Source organism: Arachis ipaensis, chromosome B1, assembly GCF_059453495.1.
Source record: "Arachis ipaensis isolate K30076 ecotype BB chromosome B1, ASM5945349v1, whole genome shotgun sequence".
Lineage (NCBI taxonomy): Eukaryota > Viridiplantae > Streptophyta > Magnoliopsida > Fabales > Fabaceae > Arachis > Arachis ipaensis.
Genome location: NC_142436.1, coordinates 102,469,690 through 102,492,705, shown reverse-complemented (window position 1 = coordinate 102,492,705; position 23,016 = coordinate 102,469,690).

Here is a 23,016-nt window from a genome sequence, read left to right as displayed (position 1 = left end):
AGACATCCAGGGCTTTCCAACAATATATAATAGTATGGGGTAGACATTACGTTTGAGCCTCCGAAACTGGCGTTTTCGACCACGTTTGAGGCAAACTTTACCTCAAACGTTGGGCACCAAAGCCAGCGACCCTATCCTCTTCAAAGGAGCATAACTGGAGTTGTAGATGTCCAATTGAGGTGATTCCAATTGGGTTAGAAAGCTGACATTCAGAGCTTTCCAACCATATATAATAGTCTATAGTGGGCATAAAATTGGCAATGTTGACAAGAGGACAAAGTAGCGCCACATATATGTACTAGGGGGCCAACGTTGGAGCAAAAGTTTGACCCCAAACTTTTGCCCCAACATTGGTATCAGCAAGAATGGGGCAGCTGGTGTGAAAAGTTGGAGTAAAAGTTTGCCTCAAACTTTTACTCAAGCTTTTAAGATTCACAACCCGGTTCACATTGTTTCTCTCTCCAACTCCAAGAGCAATCAACCAAGGCCTCTATCAACCCAATTCCATCAAGAGCAAGGACCCAATTGACACCACTCAAAGGCACAAGAGATAGTTAGAATAGAAATTTTATTTTAATTGTAATTTGTTTTGAATTTCATTTTCATTTTGTAAAAATGCCTATAAATAGGCATCTGTTTCATTTTATTAAGGGAGGCGAGCTCCACTAGGGAGCATTAGGAATAGAGAACTCTCTCTCTTTAGTTTTTTTTTGGGTTGAGAATTGAAGAAATTCTGTTTCAATCTCAACTTGAGAATTCTCTCTGTTTTCCTCTTCTGCAAACTTTCAGTGAATTGCAATTTGAATTAAAACTCTCTTTACTGCTTTCATCTCTATTTCTTCTGCAAATTGTTTACTGTTGGATCAAGGAAGGAATTGAGATCTAGACTTGGTCTCTAGTCTCATCCAACCCCTGAGATCTTCAACTTTCCTTTAGTTATTGCAATTGAGCTGTATTTCATTTTCTGTTCGGTTCCTCAATTCAATTTACATTAAGCTTGCTGCAAATCTCATTTACTTTCCTGCACGTGTATTCCTCTGCATTTTACATTTGAGCCACTGTGATCTGAATTTACTTTTCATGCAATTTTAATTTCCTTGCAATTTTTCTAAGCTTTGATTTACTGCTTTCATTTAATTTCCCTGCACCCAGTCCCCTTTACTTTCATGCAATTTATATTTCTTGCAATTCAAGTTTCAGCTATTTTACTTTCTTGCTCTTTAAGTTACTTACAATTTTACTTTCTGCACTTTATAATTCCTGCAAGTTTACATTCCGTTGGCTTCAATTGTTACTCAAATCATTCAATGTTAGCTTGACTAAACTAATCACCCACTAAAATTGCTTGATCCATCAATCCATGTGGGATCGACCTCACTCCCGTGAGTTATTATTACTTGATGCGACCCGGTATACTTGCCGGTTAGTTTTGGGTGTTTTGGAGAAATTCATTTTTCCACAAAAATATCCATCAAGGGACTTGAGCACAAATCAGATTCGGAGGTTGAAGAAGGACTACTGATGCTGTTGGATTCTGACCTCCCTGCACTCAAAGTGGATTTTCTGGAGCTACAGAACTCAAAATGGCGCGCTTCGAATTGTGTTGGAAAGTAGACATCCAGGGCTTTCCAGCAATATATAATAGTCTATACTTTGGCCAAAGATAGACGACGTAAACTTGCGTTCAACGCCAGCTTTCTGCCCAAATCTGGCGTCCAGCGCCAGAAAAGGATCCAAAACCAGAGTTGAACGCCCAAACTGGCACAAAAACTGGCGTACAGCTCCACAAATGGCCTCTGCACGTGGAAAGTTAAGGCTCAGCCCAAACACACACCAAGTGGGTCCCGGAAGTGGATTTATGCATCAATTACTTACTCATGTAAACCCTAGTAGCTAGTTTATTATAAATAGGACCTTTTACTATTGTATTTGGCATCCTGGATCCTGGATTATATTTTGATCCTGTGATCACGTTTTGGGGGCTGGCCATCTCGGCCATGCCTGGACCTTTTACTTATGTAATTTTCATGGTAGAGTTTCTACACTCCATAGATTAAAGTGTGGAGCTCTGCTGTTCCTCAAAGATTAATGCAAAGTACTACTGTTTTCTATTCAATTCATCTTATTTCGCTTCTAAGATATCCATTCGCACCCAAGAACATGATGAAGGTGATGATTATGTGTGACGCTCATCACCATTCTCCCCTATGAACACGTGCCTGACAAACACTTCCGTTCTACATGCAATAAGCTAGAATGATGGTGGCATTCAAGAGAATCCGGAAAGTCTAAACCTTGTCTGTGGTATTCCGAGTAGGATTCAATGATTGAATGACTGTGACGAGCTTCAAACTCGCGAGTGCTGGGCGTTAGTGACAGACGCAAAAGAAGGGTGAATCCTATTCCAGCATGATCGAGAACCGACAGATGATTAGCCGTGCTGTGACAGAGCATGTGAGCATATTTTTCACTGAGAGGAGGGGATGTAGCCACTGACAACGGTGATGCCCTTGCATAAAGCCAGCCATGGAAAGGAGTAAGACTGATTGGATGAAGATAGCAGGAAAGCAGAGGTTCAGAGGAACGAAAAGCATATCCATTCGCTTATCTGAAATTCCTACCAATGATTTACATAAGTACTTCTATCCCTATTCCATTATTTATTATTCGAAAACACCATTATCAATTTATATCTGCCTAACTGAGATTTGCAAGGTGACCATGGCTTGCTTCATACCAACAGTCTCCATGGGATTCGACCCTTACTTACGTAAGGTATTACTTGGACGACCCAGTGCACTTGCTGGTTAGTTGTATCGAAGTTGTGAACCATGGTATTGGCACCATGTTCTTGGCACCATTGCCAGGGAAAGAAAGAGCCGTAAATTTTACATAATCAAAGTGTAATCACGATTGCGCGTACCTAGTTGCTCACGTTGCCAGGGATTGTTTGAGCCTGGACATCACAATTTTGTGCACCAAGTTTTTGGCGCCGTTGCTGGGGATTGTTCGAGTTTGGACAACTGACGGTTCATCTTGTTGCTCAGATTAGGTAATTTTCTTTTTGTGTTCTTTTCAAAAATTTTTCAAAAATATTTCTAAAATTTTCTCATCTGTTTTCAAAAAAATTAAAAATGTTTTCAAAAATATATTTTTATTCAAAATTTTTAAGAATGAATTCTAGTGTTTCATGAAGCATGTGAAGCCTGGCTAGTTGTAAAGCCATGTCTAAATTTATTTGGACTGAGGCTTGCAATTTGTTATCAAGAGCAATATACTCTGGTGTTAAATGCTGAAGCTTGGCTGGCCATTGGCCATGTCTAGTGTTTTGGACTGGAGCTTTCATTGAAAGCTTGGCTGGCTAGTGAGCCATGTCTAATTCCTGGACTGAAGCTTTAGACTAAGAATGCAAGATTCCTGGAATTCATGTTAAAAATTTTGGAATCCTTATTTTTTTCTTTTTCATATAATTTTCGAAAAAATACAAAAAAATTAGAAAATCATAAAAATCAAAAATATTTTTCTGTTTCTTGTTTGATTCATGTGTCATATTATAAGTTTGATGTCAATTGCATGTGCATCTTGCATTTTTCGAAAATTCTCATGCATTCATGGTGTTCTTCATGATCTTCAAGTTGTTCTTGGTAAGTCTTCTTGTTTGATCTTGATGATTTTTTGTTTTGTGTCTTTTCATGTTTATCATATGCATTCTTGAATTCTTAATGTCTAAGCATCAAAGAATTCTAAGTTTGGTGTCTTGCATGTTTTCTTTGCATTAAAAATTTTTCAAAATTGTGTCTATGATGTTCATCTTGACATTCAAAGTGTTCTTGGTGTTCATCTTGACATTCATAGCATTCTTGCATGCATTCATTGTTTTGATCTAAAAATTTCATGCATTGCATCATTTTTCTTGTTTTTCTCTTGCATCATAAAAATTCAAAAATCAAAAAAATATCTTTCCCTTTTTCTCTCATCAAATTCGAAAATTTGAGTTGACTTTTTCAAAAATTTTTAAAATCAAGTTGTTTCTTATGAGTCAAATCAAATTTTCAATTTGAAAATCTTATCTTTTTCAAAATCTTTTTCAAAAATCAAATCTTTTTCAAATTTCTTAGTTATTTTCGAAAATTTCAAAAATATTTTTCAAAAATCTTTTTCTTATTTTTATATCAAATTTTCGAAAATAACATAATCAATTAAGGTTTTGATTCAAAAATTTGAAGTTTGTTACTTGCTTGTTAAGAAAGATTCAAACTTTAAGTTCTAGAATCATATCTTGTAATTTCCTATGAATCAAGTCATTAATTGAGATTTTAAAAAATCAAATCTTTTTCAAAACTAATTTCTAAAATATCTTCTTATCTTACCTTTTTCAAAAAGTTGGTTTCAAAATATCTTTTCTAACCTCCTAACTTCTTATCTTTTCAAAATTTGTTTCAACTAACTAACTAACTTTTTGTTTGTTTCTTAACTTTTTCAAAACTACCTAACTAACTCTCTCTCTCTAATTTTCGAAAATATCTTCCCTCTTTTTCAAAAATTTCTTTTTAATTAACTAATTATTCTTATTCTTATTTTTGATTTTAAAAATTTTCGAAAAATACTAACATTTTTCAAAAACCATTTTCAAAAATCACTAACTCTTTTTCAAAAATATTTTTCGAAAATTCTCCCTCTCCCATCTTATTCTATTTATTTATTCATCTGCTAACATCTCATCTCACATCTCTGCCATCCTCACAGTTGTGTTTCTTCCATTACATTACATTCTTTGTCTCCCCCTTTTCTTCTACTCAAACAGGGATCCCTATACTGTGGTATAAAGGATCTCTATTATTATTATTATTTTTCTGTGCCCTCTTCTTGGTGACTTTACTGCACCTAATTCCAATTTACATGGAAGAAGCATCTCCATTCCTGCCATTGGAGCAAACAACTTTGAGCTGAAACCTCAATTAGTTTCTCTGATGCAGCAGAACTGCAAGTTTCATGGACTTCCATCTGAAGATCCTTTTCAGTTCTTAACTGAATTCTTGCAGATATGTGATACTGTTAAGACTAATGGAGTAGATCCTGAAGTCTACAGGCTCATGCTTTTCCCCTTTGCTGTAAGAGACAGAGCTAGATTATGGTTGGATTCTCAACCCAAAGACAGCCTGAACTCTTGGGATAAGCTGGTCACGGCTTTCTTAGCCAAGTACTTTCCTCCTCAAAAGCTGAGCAAGCTTAGAGCTGATGTTCAAACCTTCAGATAGAAAGAAGGTGAATCTCTCTATGAAGCTTGGGAAAGATACAAACAGTTGACAAAAAAGTGTCCTTCTGACATGCTTTTAGAATGGACCATCCTAGATATATTCTATGATGGTTTATCTGAGCTATCAAAAATGTCACTGGACACTTCTGCAGGTGGATCCATTCACATAAAGAAAACGCCTGCAGAAGCTCAAGAACTCATTGACATGGTTGCTAATAACCAGTTCATGTACACTTCTGAAAGGAATCCTGTGAATAATGGGACGCCTATGAAGAAAGGAGTTCTTGAAGTTGATACTCTGAATGCCATATTGGCTCAGAATAAAATATTGACTCAGCAAGTCAATATGATCTCTCAGAGTCTGAATGGAATGCAAGCTGCATCCAACAGTACTCAAGAGGCATCTTCTGAAGAAGAAGCTTATGATCCTGAGAACCCTGCAATAGCAGAGGTAAATTATTTAGGTGAACCTTATGGAAACACCTATAACTCATCATGGAGAAATCATCCAAATTTCTCATGGAAGGATCAAAAGCCTCAACAAGGCTTTAATAATGGTGGAAGAAACAGGTTTAACAATAATAAACCTTTTCCATCATCCACTCAGCAACAGACAGAGAACTCTGAACAAAATACTTCTAATTTGGCAAACTTAGTCTCTGATCTGTCCAAGGCCACTGTGAGTTTCATGAATGAAACAAGGTCTTCCGTTAGAAATTTGGAAGCACAAGTGGGGCAGCTGAGTAAAAGGATCACTGAAATCCCTCCCAGTACTCTCCCAAGCAATACAGAAGAGAATCCAAAAGGAGAGTGCAAGGCCATTGACATAAGCAAAATGGCCGAACCCAATGAGGGAGAGGAGGACGTGAATCCCAAGGAGGAAGACCTCCTGGGACGTCCAGTGGTCAATAAGGAGCTTCCCTCTGAGGAACCAAAGGACTCTGAGGCTCATCTAGAGACCATAGAGATTCCATTGAACCTCCTTATGCCCTTCATGAGCTCTGATGAGTACTCCTCTTTTGAAGAGAATGAGGATATTACTGAAGAGCAAACTGCCAAGTTTCTTGGTGCAATCATGAAGCTAAATGCCAAATTATTTGGCGTTGATACTTGGAAAGTTGAACCTCCCTTGTTCATCAATGAACTAAGTGATCTAGATCAACTGACATTACCTCAGAAGAGACAGGATCCTGGAAAGTTCATAATACCCTGTACCATAGGCACCATGATCTTTAAAGCTCTATGTGACCTTGGTTCAGAAATAAACCTCATGCCCCTCTCTGTAATAGAGAAACTGGGAATCTATGGGGTGCAAGCTGCTAAAATCTCATTAGAGATGGCAGACAATTCAAGAAAACAGGCATATGGACAAGTAAAGGACGTGTTAGTAAAGGTTAAAGGCCTTTGCATCCCTGCTGATTTCATAGTCCTGGATACTGGAAAGGAAGAGGATGAATCCATCATCCTAGGAAGACCTTTCCTGGCCACAGCAAGAGCTGTGATTAATGTTGACAGAGGTGAAATAGTCCTTCAATGGAATAAGGACTCCCTTGTGTTTAAAACTCAAGGATCTCCCTCTGCAACCATGGAGAGGAAGCATGAAAAGCTTCTCTCAAAGCAGAGTCAACCCAAGCCCCCACAGTCAAACTCTAAGTTTGGTGTTGAACTCCCATATCCAAACTCTAAGTTTGGTGTTGGAGAGTCTCAACAAAGCTCTGCACATCTGTGAGGCTCCATGAGAGCCCACTGTCAAGCTATTGACATTAAAGAAGCGCTTGTTGGGAGGCAACCCAATGTTTATTTATCTAACTCTATTATTCTTGTTTTTCATGTTTTCTTAGGTTCACGATCATGTGGAGTCACAAAATAAATATAAAAATTGAAAACGGAATCAAAAACAGCAAAAGAAAAATCACACCCTGGAGGAGCATCTGTCTGGCGTTCAGCGCCAGAACAGAGCATGGTTCTGGCGCTGAACGCCCAAAATGGGCAGCTTCTGGACGCTGAACGCCAGAACAGGCATGGTTCTGGCGTTCAACGCCAGAAATGGCACACAAATGGGCGCTGCTGAACGCCCAAAATGGCCACCAACCTGGCGCTGAACGCCCAGAGTTGGGTGCAAAGGCATTTTTACATGCCTAATGGGTGCAGGAATGTAAATCCTTGAACACCTCAGGATCTGTGGATCCCACAGGATCCACTCAGGATCTGTGGACCCCACAGGATCCCCACCTACCTCCACTCACTTCTTCTCACCACTCTCTTTCACACAACCCCATAAACACTCTTCCCCAAAAACCCTTCACCAATCACCTCAAACTCTCTTCCCCATCACCTCTTCACCACTCACATCCATCCACTCTTCCCCATAAACCTACCTCATAAACCCCACCTACCTTCAAAATTCAAAACCAAATTCCCACCCAAACCCACCCATATGGCCGAAACCTTTCCCCCCTCCCTTCCCTATATAAAGCCCTCCATTCTTCATCAAATTCACACAACACACCCCTCTACACCCTTCTTGGCCGAAATACTTCCCACTCTCCCTCTCTTCCATTTCTTCTTCTTCTTCATCTATTCTTTCTTTTATTGCTCGAGGGCGAGCAAAATTCTAAGTTTAGTGTGGTAAAAGCATAAGCTTTTTGTTTTTCCATTACCATTGATGGCACCTAAGACCGGAGAATCCTCTAGAAAGGGGAAAGGGAAGACAAAAGCTTCCACATCTGAGTCATGGGAGATGGAAAGGTTCATCTCCAAAGCCCATCAAGACCACTTCTATGATGTTGTGGCCAAGAAGAAGGTGATCCCTGAGGTCCCTTTCAAACTCAAAAGAAATGAGTATCCGGAGATCCGACATGAAATTCAAAGAAGAGGTTGGGAAGTTCTAACAAATCCCATCCAACAAGTCGGCATCCTAATGGTTCAAGAGTTCTATGCTAATGCATGGATCACCAAGAACCATGATCAAAGTAAGAACCCGGATCCAAAGAACTATGTTACAAGGGTTCGGGGGAAATACTTAGATTTTAGTCCGGAGAATGTGAGGTTGGCGTTTAACTTGCCCATGATGCAAGGAGATGAATGCCCCTACACTAGAAGGGTCAACTTTAATCAAAGGTTGGACTAAGTCCTTATGGACATATGCGTGGAAGGAGCTCAATGGAAGATTGACTCCAAAGGCAAGCCGGTTCAACTAAGAAGATTGGACCTCAAGCCTGTAGCTAGAGGATGGTTGGAGTTCATTCAATGCTCAATCATTCCCACTAGCAACCGGTCTGAAGTTACTATAGACCGGGCCATCATGATCCATAGCATCATTATTGGAGAAGAGGTGGAAGTTCATGAGATTATACCTCAAGAACTCTACAAGGTGGCTGACAAGTCTTCCACTATGGCAAGGTTAGCCTTTCCTCACCTCATTTGCCACCTATGCAATTCAGCTGGGATTGACATAGAGGGAGATATCCTCATTAAAGACGACAAGCCCATCACTAAGAAAAAGATGGAGCAAGCAAGAGAGCCCATTCATGGAGCTCAAGAGGCGTATGAAGCTCATCACCATGAGATCCCGGAAATGCCTCAAATGCACTTTCCTCCACAAAATTATTGGGAGCAAATCAACACCTCCTTAGGAGAATTGAGTTCCAATATGGGACAACTAAGGGTGGAACATCAAGAGCACTCCATCATGCTTCATGAAATAAGAGACGATCAAAAAGCACTGAAGGAGGAGCAACAAAGACAAGGAAGAGACATAGAAGAGCTCAAGGACATCATTGGTTCCTCAAGAAGGAAACGCCACCATCACTAAGGTGGATTCATTCCTTGTTCTTATTTCTTCTGTTTTTTGTTTTCTATGTTATGTGCTTATCTATGTTTGTGTCTTCATTACATGATCATTAGTAGTTAGTAACTATGTCTTAAAGTTATGAATGTCCTATGAATCCATCACCTCTCTTAAATGAAAAATGTTTTAATTCAAAAGAACAAGAAGTACATGAGTTTCGAATTTATCCTTGAACTTAGTTTAATTATATTGATGTGGTGACAATGCTTCTTATTTTCTGAATGTATGCTTGAACAGTGCATATGTCTTTTGAAGTTGTTGTTTAAGAATGTTAAATATGTTGGCTCTTGAAAGAATGATGACTAGGAAACATGTTATTTGATAATCTGAAAAATCATAAAAATGATTGTTGAAGCAAGAAAAAACAGCAAAGAACAAAGCTTGCAGAAAAAAAAAATAATAGGCGAAAAAAAATAAAAAAATAAAAATAAAATAGAAAGAAAAAGCAAGCAGAAAAAGCCAATAACCCTTAAAACCAAAAGGCAAGGGCAAATAAAAAGGATCCCAATGCTTTGAGCATCAGTGGATAGGAGGGCCTAAAGGAATAAAATCCTGGTCTAAGCGGCTAAACCAAGCTGTCCCTAACCATGTGCTTGTGGCGTGTAGGTGTCAAGTGAAAACTTGAGACTGAGCGGTTAAAGTCAAGGTCCAAAGCAAAAAAAAAAAAAGAGTGTGCTTAAGAACCCTGGACATCTCTAATTGGGGACTTTAGCAAAGCTGAGTCACAATTTGAAAAGGTTCACCCAATTATGTGTTTGTGGCATTTATGTATCCGGTGGTAATACTGGAAAACAAAGTGCTTAGGGCCACGGCCAAGACTCATAAAACAGCTGTGTTCAAGAATCATCATACTGAACGAGGAGAATCAATAACACTATCTGAACTCTGAGTTCCTATAGATGCCAATCATTCTGAACCTCAATGGATAAAGTGAGATGCCAAAACTATTCAAGAGGCAAAAAGCTATAAGTCCCGCTCATATGATTGCAGCTATGTTTCATTGATAGTTTGGAATTTATAGTATATTCTCTTCTTTTTATCCTATTTGATTTTCAGTTGCTTGGGGACAAGCAACAATTTAAGTTTGGTGTTGTGATGAGCGGATAATTTATACGCTTTTTGACATTGTTTTTAGTATGTTTTTAGTAGGATCTAGTTACTTTTAGGGATGTTTTCATTAGTTTTTATGTTAAATTCACATTTCTGGACTTTACTATGAGTTTGTGTGTTTTTCTGTGATTTCAGGTATTTTCTGGCTGAAATTGAGGGACTTGAGCACAAATCAGATTCAGAGGTTGAAGAAGGACTGCTGATGCTGTTAGATTCTGACCTCCCTGCACTCAAAGTGGATTTTCTGGAGCTACAGAACTCGAAATGGCGCGCTTCCAATTGCGTTGGAAAGTAGACATCCAGGGCTTTCCATCAATATATAATAGTTCATACTTTGGCCAAAGATAGACGACGTAAACTGGCGTTCAACGCCAGCTTTCTGCCCAAATCTGGCGTCCAGCGCCAGAAAAGGATCCAAAACCAGAGTTGAACGCCCAAACCGGCACAAAAACTGGCGTACAGCTCCACAAATGGCCTCTGCACATGGAAAGTTAAGGCTCAACCCAAACACACACCAAGTGGGCCCCAGAAGTGGATTTATGCATCAATTACTTACTCATGTAAACCCTAGTAGCTAGTTTATTATAAATAGGACCTTTTACTATTGTATTTGGCATCCTGGATCCTGGATTGTATTTTGATCCTGTGATCACGTTTTGGGGGCTGGCCATCTCGGCCATGCCTGGACCTTTCACTTATGTAATTTTCACGGTAGAGTTTCTACACTCCATAGATTAAGGTGTCGAGCTCTGCTGTTCCTCAAAGATTAATGCAAAGTACTACTGTTTTCTATTCAATTCATCTTATTTCGCTTCTAAGATATCCATTCGCACCCTAGAACGTGATGAAGGTGATGATTATGTGTGACGCTCATCACCATTCTCCCCTATGAACACGTACCTGACAAACACTTCCGTTCTACATGCAATAAGCTAGAATGAATATCTCTTAGATCTCTTAATCAGAATCTTCGTGGCGTAAGCTAGAATGATGGCGGCATTCAAGAGAATCCAGAAAGTCTAAACCTTGTCTGTGGTATTCCGAGTAGGATTCAATGATTGAATGACTGTGACGAGCTTTAAACTCGCGAGTGCTGGGCGTTAGTGACAGACGCAAAAGGAGGGTGAATCCTATTCCAGCATGATCGAGAACCGACAGATGATTAGCCGTGCTGTGACAGAGCATGTGAGCATATTTTTCACTGAGAGGAGGGGATGTAGCCACTGACAACGGTGATGCCCTTGCATAAAGCCAGCCATGGAAAGGAGTAAGACTGATTGGATGAAGATAGCAGGAAAGCAGAGGTTCAGAGGAACGAAAAGCATCTCCATAAGCTTATCTGAAATTCCTACCAATGATTTACATAAGTACCTCTATCCCTATTCCATTATTTATTATTCGAAAACACCATTATCAATTTATATCTGCCTAACTGAGATTTGCAAGGTGACCATGGCTTGCTTCATACCAACAATCTCCGTGGGATTCGACCCTTACTCACGTAAGGTATTACTTGGACGACCCAGTGCACTTGCTGGTTAGTTGTATCGAAGTTGTGAACCATGGTACTGGCACCATGTTCTTGGTGCCATTGCCAGGGAAAGAAAGAGTCGTAAATTTTACATAATCAAAGTTTAATCACGATTGCGCGTACCTAGTTGCTCACGTTGCCAGGGATTGTTTGAGCCTGGACATCACAATTTCGTGCACTAGTCATATAATGAAAAACATGTTTCCTAAGCTTTCAAAATTAATTATTTTAATTACCTTTGCTTCCATTCGAATGCCGTGATTAGTGTGTTAAGTAGTTTCAGATTTTCTAAGGCTGAACGACTTAAAGGATGAAAAAGGAAACATCCTAGAATAGAAGGAGGAAGCAAAACGGAGCTTTAAAGAAACTGGTGTTCACGCGATCGCATGAATGACGCGATCGCGTGCCAAGCACGAATCAGCAGTGACGCGGCCGCATGACTGACGCGACCGCGCGCCTTGAGTAGAGCGCACATGACGCGGTCGCATGACTGACGCGACCGCGTGGAAAGGAAAAGCTCCAAATGACGCGACCGCGTGACAGAGGCCACGCATCAGAAATTACAGAATACGCCCCCAGCAAATTCTGAAGCCCTTTTTGGCCCAGATCCAAGTGCAGACAGCATAGACCAGAGGTTATAAAGTGTGGGAATGCTTCCATTCAAGGGGAGCTCGCATATTTTCATCTTTCAATGATTTAGATTTAGTTGAGAGGGAGATCTTCTCTCTCTCTTTTAGGATTTAGGATTTCTTCTTGTTTTAAGAGTAACTCTGGATCCAGGTTTAATGTTCTTTTAGTTTTTGCTTCTATTTATTTATTCCAACATTTGAATTGATTATTATAATTTGATCTAAGAATTCTTCCATGTTACAGACAGTTATTTGAATTAAAGATATTTGAGGTATTTTCAGTTCATGATTGTTCTCTTTGACTTAAGTTATCATTGCTTTCCATCTAAGGATATTTTTATTATTATTCCAACAATTTTACTTCTTCTTTCCTTTTAGTTCTGGTTAAGAATTTAGTAACTCAACAGTTATTAAACTCAACATAATTGATAATCGTTATCTTGCTAATTAAGATGAACTTAAATAATCCCAACCTTCTCTTAGGAAATAATTAGGATTCAAAGGTCAACTTAATTAGTCCCTTGACTTTCCTTTGCTCTGGTAAAGGTTGACCAAGTGGAGTTTAGATTCAACTTTCATTATTGTTGAGAGAGATAACTATGTTGGACCTCTAATTTCTCTACCTTGCTAAAAGTTGCTTTACAGTTATTATTTATCTTTAATTGCCATTTAATTCACTCGTCAATTAAATTGCTTGCTTCTCACCTTCTAAACCCCGATTACAACCCTTATAACCAATAATAAGAACATACTTCCTCGCAGTTCCTTGAGAAGACGACCCGAGGTTCGAATACTCGGTTAACAATTTTTAAAGGGGTTTGTTACTTGTGACACCCAACACGTTTGTACGAAGGGATTTTCGCTGGTTTAGAAACTATATCTACAACGCAACCGTTTCTATGAATTTCTTTACTGGTAGAAAACCTAACGCCATAATGGCGCCATTGCCGGGGAACTGCTAACTTGTGCCTTATTATTGGTTATTGTAAATATTTTTTTTTTGCTTGTTTAATTATTGTTTTTTTCCCTTTTTACCTTTATTTGCTACTATGAACTCTCACCCCTCTCGGTTTGAGTTTGGTTCTAATATTGTTAAAGGAAATAGAAGTAACAGCAGGAATGTGCATCAAGGTCAGACCAATCAAGGATGGATGGAACCAAGAGGATCTAATCAACCCTTTTGGCAGCAACACCCTCCAAGATATCCTGGACAAAGACCATTCCACCGTGCATACCCAGCTGAAAGACATGGTGGACAACCTTGTAACTACCAACAAGCCCCACCCCGTGCATATGAACCATCCTTTCAACATAACCTCGAACCACCACACTCACAAGCTTCTCTTCACCATTCGCCATCATATTATCCTTCCTTACCCCAATACCAATCCAATCGTTCCCAATCATCACCACTTTCCTTTGTATCATGTCCAAGTCTGGCAAACCGCGAAGCAAAGGACCGCCTGCAAGAAACAATGATTAAATTTCAAACAACCATTCAACAACTAGAGCAAGCGCTAATTCAATGGGTCACTAGGCACTCAAATATACAAGGATCAACCACAGCTCCACGTGGACAGCCTGATGAAGAGCGTAGCATGAAAGAAATACTAGAGACTCCAGTGGACAAGACAGAGAATGAATTCGTACTAGAACAAGTGGAAGAAGCTGTCATTGTTCAAGAAGAAGAGTTAGTTGAAGATCTAGGCGATGCTGAACTTCCTTGGGAAGCCAGAATTGAGGAAAACTCCGTCTAAGATGCCACAGTTTATGCTAAGGAGGATACCGTACAATCTCCAAGGCAAGTCGGTTACAAAGAATCAGACGGAATAATCCAAGAAGCAAATTCCCTTGATGATGATAGTCACAAGTCTAGTGCTCCTAGTGATGAACTTGCGTCCGCAAGTGAATTCTCTGAGATCGAAGAATCTTCCCCAAGTGAATATGAAGATGATGCGGAGGTAGATTTCTTTCAACCTCCAATCTATGACTCGAGTGATGAGGAAGACATAGAAGACTTTGACCAGGATACATATACAATTGAAGATCTTTGTAAGGAAGTGGAAGAATTCACAGAAGAGCACAAGGAAACGAAACTTGCAGAACCACCAAAAATACCTATCCCAAGGCCGTTACCACCCAATACAAGCTTCAAGTGAGTACAATCCTTAACTTATAATTTTACTTATTCACTTGAATATGGTTTGCTTGAAACAGATGGCCAACTTAGAGCTCTCTGCGGCTTTAAGAGTAAGAGGGAAATGGCTCGTATTCAGAGCTGGTGCACCCGGTTCAATAAAGTTCCACGCTTCACCTCGAAGTACACGGATTGGTATCGTGCTCAATTGCATGGATCACGGAGGACGTTTGGTCACCACGGTGAGATTCTACTTTTTAACCCGCCCGAATGGAAACTTACAAATCAAAATGGAGGCGGATCAAAAAACACAGCTTGGGATCATGGATTATGTTCTGACATTCGTCATCCCGGGAGGCTGGATATCTGTTTAAAGCTGCGCAGGAGCTTTACATGCCTAGTTTGGGACCCCGGAGGCTATTGGCATTCCAAGCACTGGTGGAGATTTTTGGACGAATTTAAACACAAGCCACCATAACAGGATACTCTTCCAATGTCCAATTTAAGGACTTTAACTAAAAGTGCTAGGTGGGAGACAACCCACCATGGTATGGTCGCTTCTTTTTCAATTTATTTCTTGTTAATTGCTTTCATTTTCCCTTTTTCTTTTTAATTTATTAAACCTGGAATCATGCATAAGCATCCATGATAGTCATTGCATTCTGCACTTTTCATGCATAAAAAAAAAAGTGGTTGCATGGCACGACCGCATGCCCCATGCGATCGCGTCATATTGCGAAAGACACCACCCATGCGACCGCGTGACCCACGCGGCCGCATGATATATATATCGGCGTAAGGATCCAACGAACAGAAAGTTGGGCTGGAATCGTGCGGCCCTTGTGCGTTTCGCACAAATTGGCCCACGCGATCGCATGCCCCATGCGATCGCGTCACATGTACAATATCAATCCCACGAGACCGCGTGAGCGACGCGATCGCGTCGCATGGATTGCACATCACCCCAGAAGGAGACAGAGAATTGCGCTGAAACGGCGCTGGAGTCGTGCGTTTAGCACGAATTCCAGCGACGCGATCGCGCGACCCATGCGATCGCGTCAACCTTCTTTCCCCACTCTCATGCGATCGCGCACTCCACGCGATCGCGTGCCCCACGCGGCCGCGTGGATTCGAAAATATAATCCCCCCAGCCCGCAAACCCTATCAGTCGCGCAGCCCTCCCCTTTCACCCCCAACCCTCTTCTCCTTCTCTCTTCTTCTCCTTCCCAGCCACCGCCGGCCAGCCGCCACACCACCACCCCAACGCCGCCGCCACCCCGTACGCCGCGCCCTAACCCCCTCCCCTCCCTTCTTCTCCCTTCCTCCTCTCCCCTCCCCTCTCCGCGACCACCGCCCCCCACCGCCGGCACCCCAGCCGCACACCCCTCCGCCACCCACCCGCAAGCCCCCCTGCCTTCCTCTATCACCAACCCAAATCCTCGCCGCCACTGCCCCCTCCGCCGCCACCACCGCATCGCCGTGCACCACCACCGCACCGGATGCCGCCGTAGCCACCTTCTTCCCTGTTCCACCCCTTCCGCTTACCAGGTTCCGCAACACGCAACCATTTTTTTTTTCTTATCTGTTCGTCACTTTTCTGTATTTTTTATTCTGTTTATGTTCATAATTAGGATAGTTAGACTTGCAAGTTGTAGTGGATTTTTAGGTTGTTAGGTAGCTTAGGCTGTGGTTAGTGGATCTAGGTCTGTTTACTTCCACTGTTCTTACTTCTGTTTTATCCTATGTGCAAATCTGTTGCTGCTATAATCATGATTCATATGCTACTTTCTTGTATGTTGCTGCTGTTTACATTGAGTTTTTATGTTTATTTTATATCTATGTACATGCAGCTTGATTTTTTTTTATTCATATGAACTGATTAAATTGCTGTTTATTTTCCGGGACAATCCAATTTCAGCCGGAATGCTGCCCAAATTTTTTTAATTTTGTTTTCATTCATGTTTTGGTTTGGCATTCCTGAATTCTGTTTTGCTCTGCTTTACCCAAACCACTACATGAATGCTAGGGCAGACCTTCTTATTTTTTTGATTTCCTGGTTCATAAACTGCTTGTTCAATTATGAGTACTTCCATGCTTACCTGTGAATCCTTGTTATATGGAATTTTTCTATGCCACTTACCTTCCTAACTCACTAATTTTAATTTACTAATTTCTTTTTCAAATCCTAACCATACTAACCCTTTTAATCTCTTTTCTGATTATTTTCACTTTCCTATAATTTTCTCACTATGGCATATTGATTTTTCTTTCCATTTAACATTCATTCACTCACTTTCTATTACTCATTTTCCTTATTTTATTTCTCTCTTAGCGCTTTGAGTTTCCTTTGTTTAAATTGCCTATTTGCTTTCCTGTTTTATCCATTTCCTGGTTTTCTGTTTTTCAGGATGTCTGCCTCACAGAGGAAAGGCAAAGGCAAGGCTACTGGCTAGCGCAAGAGAGGAGATTCCTCCCAGTCCATCATTGCTCTAATGCACGATTCATCATGGCGGGAGAAGAACTTCACACCGCAGGAGAAAGCTAACCAGATGCTTTCTGCAAATGATCCTATAAAATTTGCAAACCGGTACTGTGAACTGAAGTACCCGGCTTTTGCAAACTCCAGAAATCTATACCTGGAACGTACCTTGAAGATTCCAGAAGCCCTCCAGCAGTACACTACTGAGCAAATCAAGCAAAGGGGCTGGTTCTTTCTCGAGAGACCACTGAAAGAGGTCAATGCATCTTGGGTCAGGGAATTCTATTGCAACTACTACCTTACTACCCTTGATGCAGTGAACCTGAGGGGAAAGCAAATTCTGGTCACAGAGGAAGCCATAGAGACCATTCTCCAGCTCCCAGCCAAGTCCGATCAGCCAGATGGTTTTGCACAGGCTGAGGAGGACATGGGCCAGATGCAGTTTGACTAGGATGCTGTGAAGGCAAGAATAGCTCTCGACCCTGCTGTTCCTTGGGAGATGGGTCAGAACACCACTATGCCTAGAGGGATCAAGAGAGTGTACTTGAACGATGAGGCTCGGCTTTGGCATCAGATCTTGAGTAACTTTGTGATGTCGAGTACTCACGAGACGGAGATCCCGGCTACCATGATCACCCTCCTTTGGTGTGTGCTGGAGGGTAAGGACATTTATCTGCCGCACCCTCCCCTTTCCTTACCTGGTTACACGGCTAGGCCGTCAGGCTGATGTGCCTTGGGAGGATGCCGATGAGAGACCACCCGCAGCGGACTGCAGGAAGATCATCCTGCACAGCAGGAACTTCCTTGCTTTGGGCTACAGACCACCACCTGTCACTGCTACTGATGAGACAGCCCCTCCGTCTGCTGGACCCTCTTCATCCACAGCTGCCCCAGCTACCCCTGCTGCCACCACTGCACCTCCACCCGCCTTTGAGCCAGTCTATCGCCTCGTGTACCGTCTATTCCGCCAACTTGATCAGATGGAGCGCCGTAACAGGCACCGGTATGAGAGATTAGAGTGCCGCAGTAGGCGACGCTATTCCCATCTGAAGCTAATGATCAGACAGGGCGCCGACATCCCCTTAGAGCCTGACACCCTTTCAGAGCCATCAGAGGATGAGCACGAGGAGGAGGATGAGCACGAGGAGGAGCCTCATTCCCAGGCGGAGACTCATCAGCAGGCAACCACAGAGCAGGCTGCCCCGCATCAGGAGGTTATGCCCCAGATAGAGGCTGCAGATCCGGAGATCCCGCTATAGTCCGTCCCACCTCCACAGCAGCCAGACCCCCAGCCCACCACCGCCACAGAGACCCCAGCTGCCATCCCTACCAGTGATGACACTCCTTCACACCAGGCTTGATTGAGCATCGAGGACGATGTTTCATTTTAAGTGTGGGGAGGTCGCCATCTCTGGCGTTTATTTTGGTGAACCACTACATACTTTTTCTTTTATTTTGGACATTTTTCTGTATTTTTCTTTTATTGTTATTTTCTGAGTACTTATACATTGCTACTTGTGTATTTTACTCTATTTTTTGCATTTTGCATCTTTAGTTCATATCTTAGTTATTTAGTTCATTTTAGTTATTTAGTTTAGTTTGCAATTCTGATTTATTAGTGGATTAATTAGTATAGTTTACCCTTTTTAGCATAAGATAGTATAGTTTAAATAGAAAAATATAAAAAGGAAGTAAACTAGGAACTTTAACAGAATCAAAATAACCCACACCTTGTATATATAGCATTACATGTTAGTTGACAACATTTCATCAATGAGGAACATTAAAACTTTAAAAGCTAGCCTAAATAATTTTTTCAAGAGAATAATGGGTATTTTTAACTAAACCTGCATACAATATATGAATGATATATGATGCTTGAGTTAGAGAACACACAGCCTGTGAGTCTTGAGCTTAAGTTGTATGGTTGCATTCAAACCATAATTTCATTTCTGTGTGTCACATTTCTTTTTATTCTGATGTTCTTTACTTTGCTTTAATCTATATGTCCAATTATAGAATATAGAATAAGATACATACCAAGAGAATGATTGAGGCCATCATTTGATTTTAGCTCACTTACCCCAAATTAGCCTACCTTTTACATCACCCTTGTTAGCCCCCTTGAGCCTTTTAAAACCCCTTTAGTCTATTTAGCCAAATTACTAGCCTTAAGCAGAAAAACAAAATAAAATCCCAAGTGAATCCTTGGTTAGCTTAAGATAGACAAATTATGAATAGAGTAAAATGTGGGAAGCCTTTTGGGAACATGGGTAATAGAAACAAAAAGGTAGAAAAGTAAAAGGGAATAAAATAAAATTTGGGAAGCATGCTCATGAGAAAATCTAAATGATTCAATTATCATGTGCATTAAAAAAAAAATTATTCAGCATCCAAATAAGAGGGGATACAAAAAAAAAAAGAAATTCCCCAATGAAAACAATGCACATGGAATAAAAATAAAAAGTAAAACATGAGCATGTAACAATAAGTGGGAAATTATGGAAAATTAGGTAAAGAAATTTTACTTTGCTAGGTATGTATGTTAGGTGAGATCTTAGTCTAATTAAGGATTCACTTATTAGCTCACTTAACCCTATACATAAATCCTTACCCTTACCTTGGCCCCATTACAACCTTAATTAAGACCTCATGACTTTTTGGTATGACTATGTTCTATAATTGTTGATTGGTTAGATGAGAAACAAAGCTGTAGAAACTAAGAATAAAAAGAAAAATAGAGTGAATAAACCCAATAAACACTGAGTGACTAGAGAGTAAACACAAAATCCAGTGAGGGTTCAATAACTCATCAACATATATCTGTGCTTAAAATTTACCAATTGTTTTGCAAGTTTGTACAATGCTTTCTTTCCCATCTCAATTGCTAAAGTACTTTATTATTTAAGGGTTGGCTATATATATACACACAACTCCTTGAGAATGTGAATTAATTTAGCTACATGTAAGCTTTATATATGAGTGGATGAATTAGAATTGCATGACTCATTAGGTAGATGCATTTAGCATAGGTTGCATTTCATAACATTCCATCACTTTAACCTTAATTATTTACCTTGGATTTAGCATGAGGACATGCTAGTGTTTAAGTGTGGGGAGGTTGATAAACCCATATTTCATGAGTTCTTTTGTGCTTAATTAGAGTGATTTATTCAACTCTTCACCTACTTATTCACATTAATTGCATAGTTTTACTTTCCCTTCCTTATTATGTCATATAATGAAAAACATGTTTCCTAAGCTTTAAAAATTAATTATTTTAATTACCTTTACTTCCATTCGATGCCGTGATTAGTGTGTTGAGTAGTTTCAGATTTTCTAAGGCTGAACGACTTAAAGGATGAAAAAGGAAACATGCTAGAATGGAAGGAGGAAGCAAAATGGAGCTTTAAAGAAACTGGTGTTCACGCGATCGCATGGATGACGCGATCGCGTGCCAAGCACGAATCAGCAGTGACGCGGCCGCATGACTAACGCGACCGCGTGCCTTGAGTAGAGCGCACATGACGCGGTTGCATGACTGATGCGACTGCATGGAAAGGAAAAGCTCCAAATGACGCGACCGCCTGACCCACACGGACGCGTGACAGAGGCCACGCATCAGAAATTACAGAATACGCCGCCAGCGAATTCTGAAGCCCTTTTTGGCCCAGATCCAAGTACAGACAGCATAGACCAGAGGTTATAAAGTGTGGAAATGCTTCTATTCAACGGGAGCTCGCATATTTTCATCTTTCAATGATTTAGATTTAGTTGAGAGGGAGATCTTCTCTCTCTCTTTTAGGATTTAGGATTTCTTCTTGTTTTAAGAGTAACTCTGGATCCAGGTTTAATGTTCTTTTAGTTTTAACTTCTATTTATTTATTCCAACATTTGAATTGATTATTATAATTTGATCTAAGAATTCTTCCGTGTAACAGACAATTATTTGAATTAATGATATTTGAGGTATTTTCAGTTCATGATTGTTCTCTTTGACTTAAGATATCATTGCTTTCCATCTAAGGATATTTTTATTATTATTCCAGCAATTTTACTTCTTCTTTCCTTTTAGTTCTGGTTAAGAATTTAGTAACTCAACAGTTATTAAACTCAACATAATTGATAATCGTTATCTTGCTAATTGAGCTGAACTTAAATAATCCCAACCTTCTCTTAGGAAATAATTAGGATTCAAAGGTCAACTTAATTAGTCCCTTGACTTTCCTTTGCTCTGGTAAAGGTTGACTAAGTGGAGTTTAGATTCAACTTTCATTATTGTTGAGAGAGATAACTATGTTGGACCTCTAATTTCTCTACCTTGCTAAAAGTTGCTTTACAGTTATTATTTATCTTTAATTGCCATTTAATTTACTCGTCATTTAAATTGCTTGCTTCTCACCTTCTAAACCCCGATTACAGCCCTTATAACCAATAATAAGAACATACTTCCTTGCAGTTCCTTGAGAAGACGACCCGAGGTTCGAATACTCGGTTAACAATTTTTAAAGGGGTTTGTTACTTGTGACACCCAACACGTTTGTACGAATGGGTTTTTTGCCGGTTTAGAAACTATATCTACAATGCAACCGTTTCTATGAATTTCTTTACTGGTAGAAAACCCGACGTCACGGATGCACAGGTCTAGTGGAGTTTGCCGCTTATCAGCTTGCGGGAGAGGCCCAGCCCTGGTGGCAAGCAGAGTGTCGCTTGCTACAGCTATAGAACACCGATGTTCCTTGGGATGTGTTCTGAACGGCCTTTTACAAGAAGTACTTCCCTGAGTCTGAAAGGAAGGCGAAGGAGATGGAGCTAATGCAGCTGAAGCAAGGTTCCATGTCCGTGGTAGAGTGAACCAACAAGTTTGAAGAGCTTTGTAGGTTTTCTCGGGTGTGTGAGGGTGACCCGGAGACTTACGAGAGCTGGAGGTGTATTAAGTACCAGAGGGGTTTCAAGGATAGCATTATGACTACTGTGGCTCCTATGGAGATCCGTGTCTTCTCCGACTTGGTGAACAAAGCAAGGGTGGTAGAAGAATATGCCAAGACAGTAGCTATATCCAAATATACCCATGGAGGAAATACTAATAGGGGACGTGACGATTACCTCGGACCAAGGGGGCAAAACTTCAAGAAAGATGGACAAACTCCTCAGCATCTGCAAGGTCAAGGTAACTTCAAAAGGGACAACAATGTCCAGTTTTACCACATGAAGGGAAGTTGTCAGTGTTTAACTTGTGGAAAACCTGGACACATATCCAAATATTGTCATCGTGGGAGAAACCAAGATGAGGGTCAGCAGCAACAGTCAGGCCGTGTGCTTGCTTTGGATGCATGTGATGCGACGGGGTCGAGTCCTCCGACGGAAGGTAAGCGTGTGCTTTGAATACTAATTTTACCTGGACCAGAGGGTAGCTTGGTTCTATCTTTTACAAAGTCGTCGTTAGGATTACAAGAACTTAGAGTTTTGTTGGAAGTGAACCATGGAAGGGAGGATTATAGTGGCAGTAGCTGGAGATTTCAGAATTGTGGTGACGAACGACCAGAGCGTAAGTGCCGGAAAGATTACCAGAAATGACTAGAAGTCTAGACGGTTTCCGGTATGGGTGATGGGTACGGCTCAGCACCTGTGACAACGGAAGTACCGACTAACGCCCTTGCAGTTTTTAACTGTGATTTTTGCGGTTTTAAGGTTTAGAATGACTTTCAAATCTGATTTGGAGCTTTAGCTTAAATTGTTTGGTTTTGAGACTAGGGTTGGAAATTTTGATCAAATGATGCGGTTTAAAAAGGGAAAGTGAGTTCTATGATTTTGTTCACTTGTGACTTTGGGTTTGTAATTTCACTTATAGAAAAGGATTCAAATGGAAAGGGTTTTGATTCAAGGGTTTCAATGAATTTAGGAAAATCATGCTTTAAAATGATTGATTTACAAACAAATGATTTTTGACTCTTTTGAAAAAGTTTTAACAATGAGCTCATTTATATGGAACTTGTTTTAAAGGTTTTAAAAAGTATTACAAA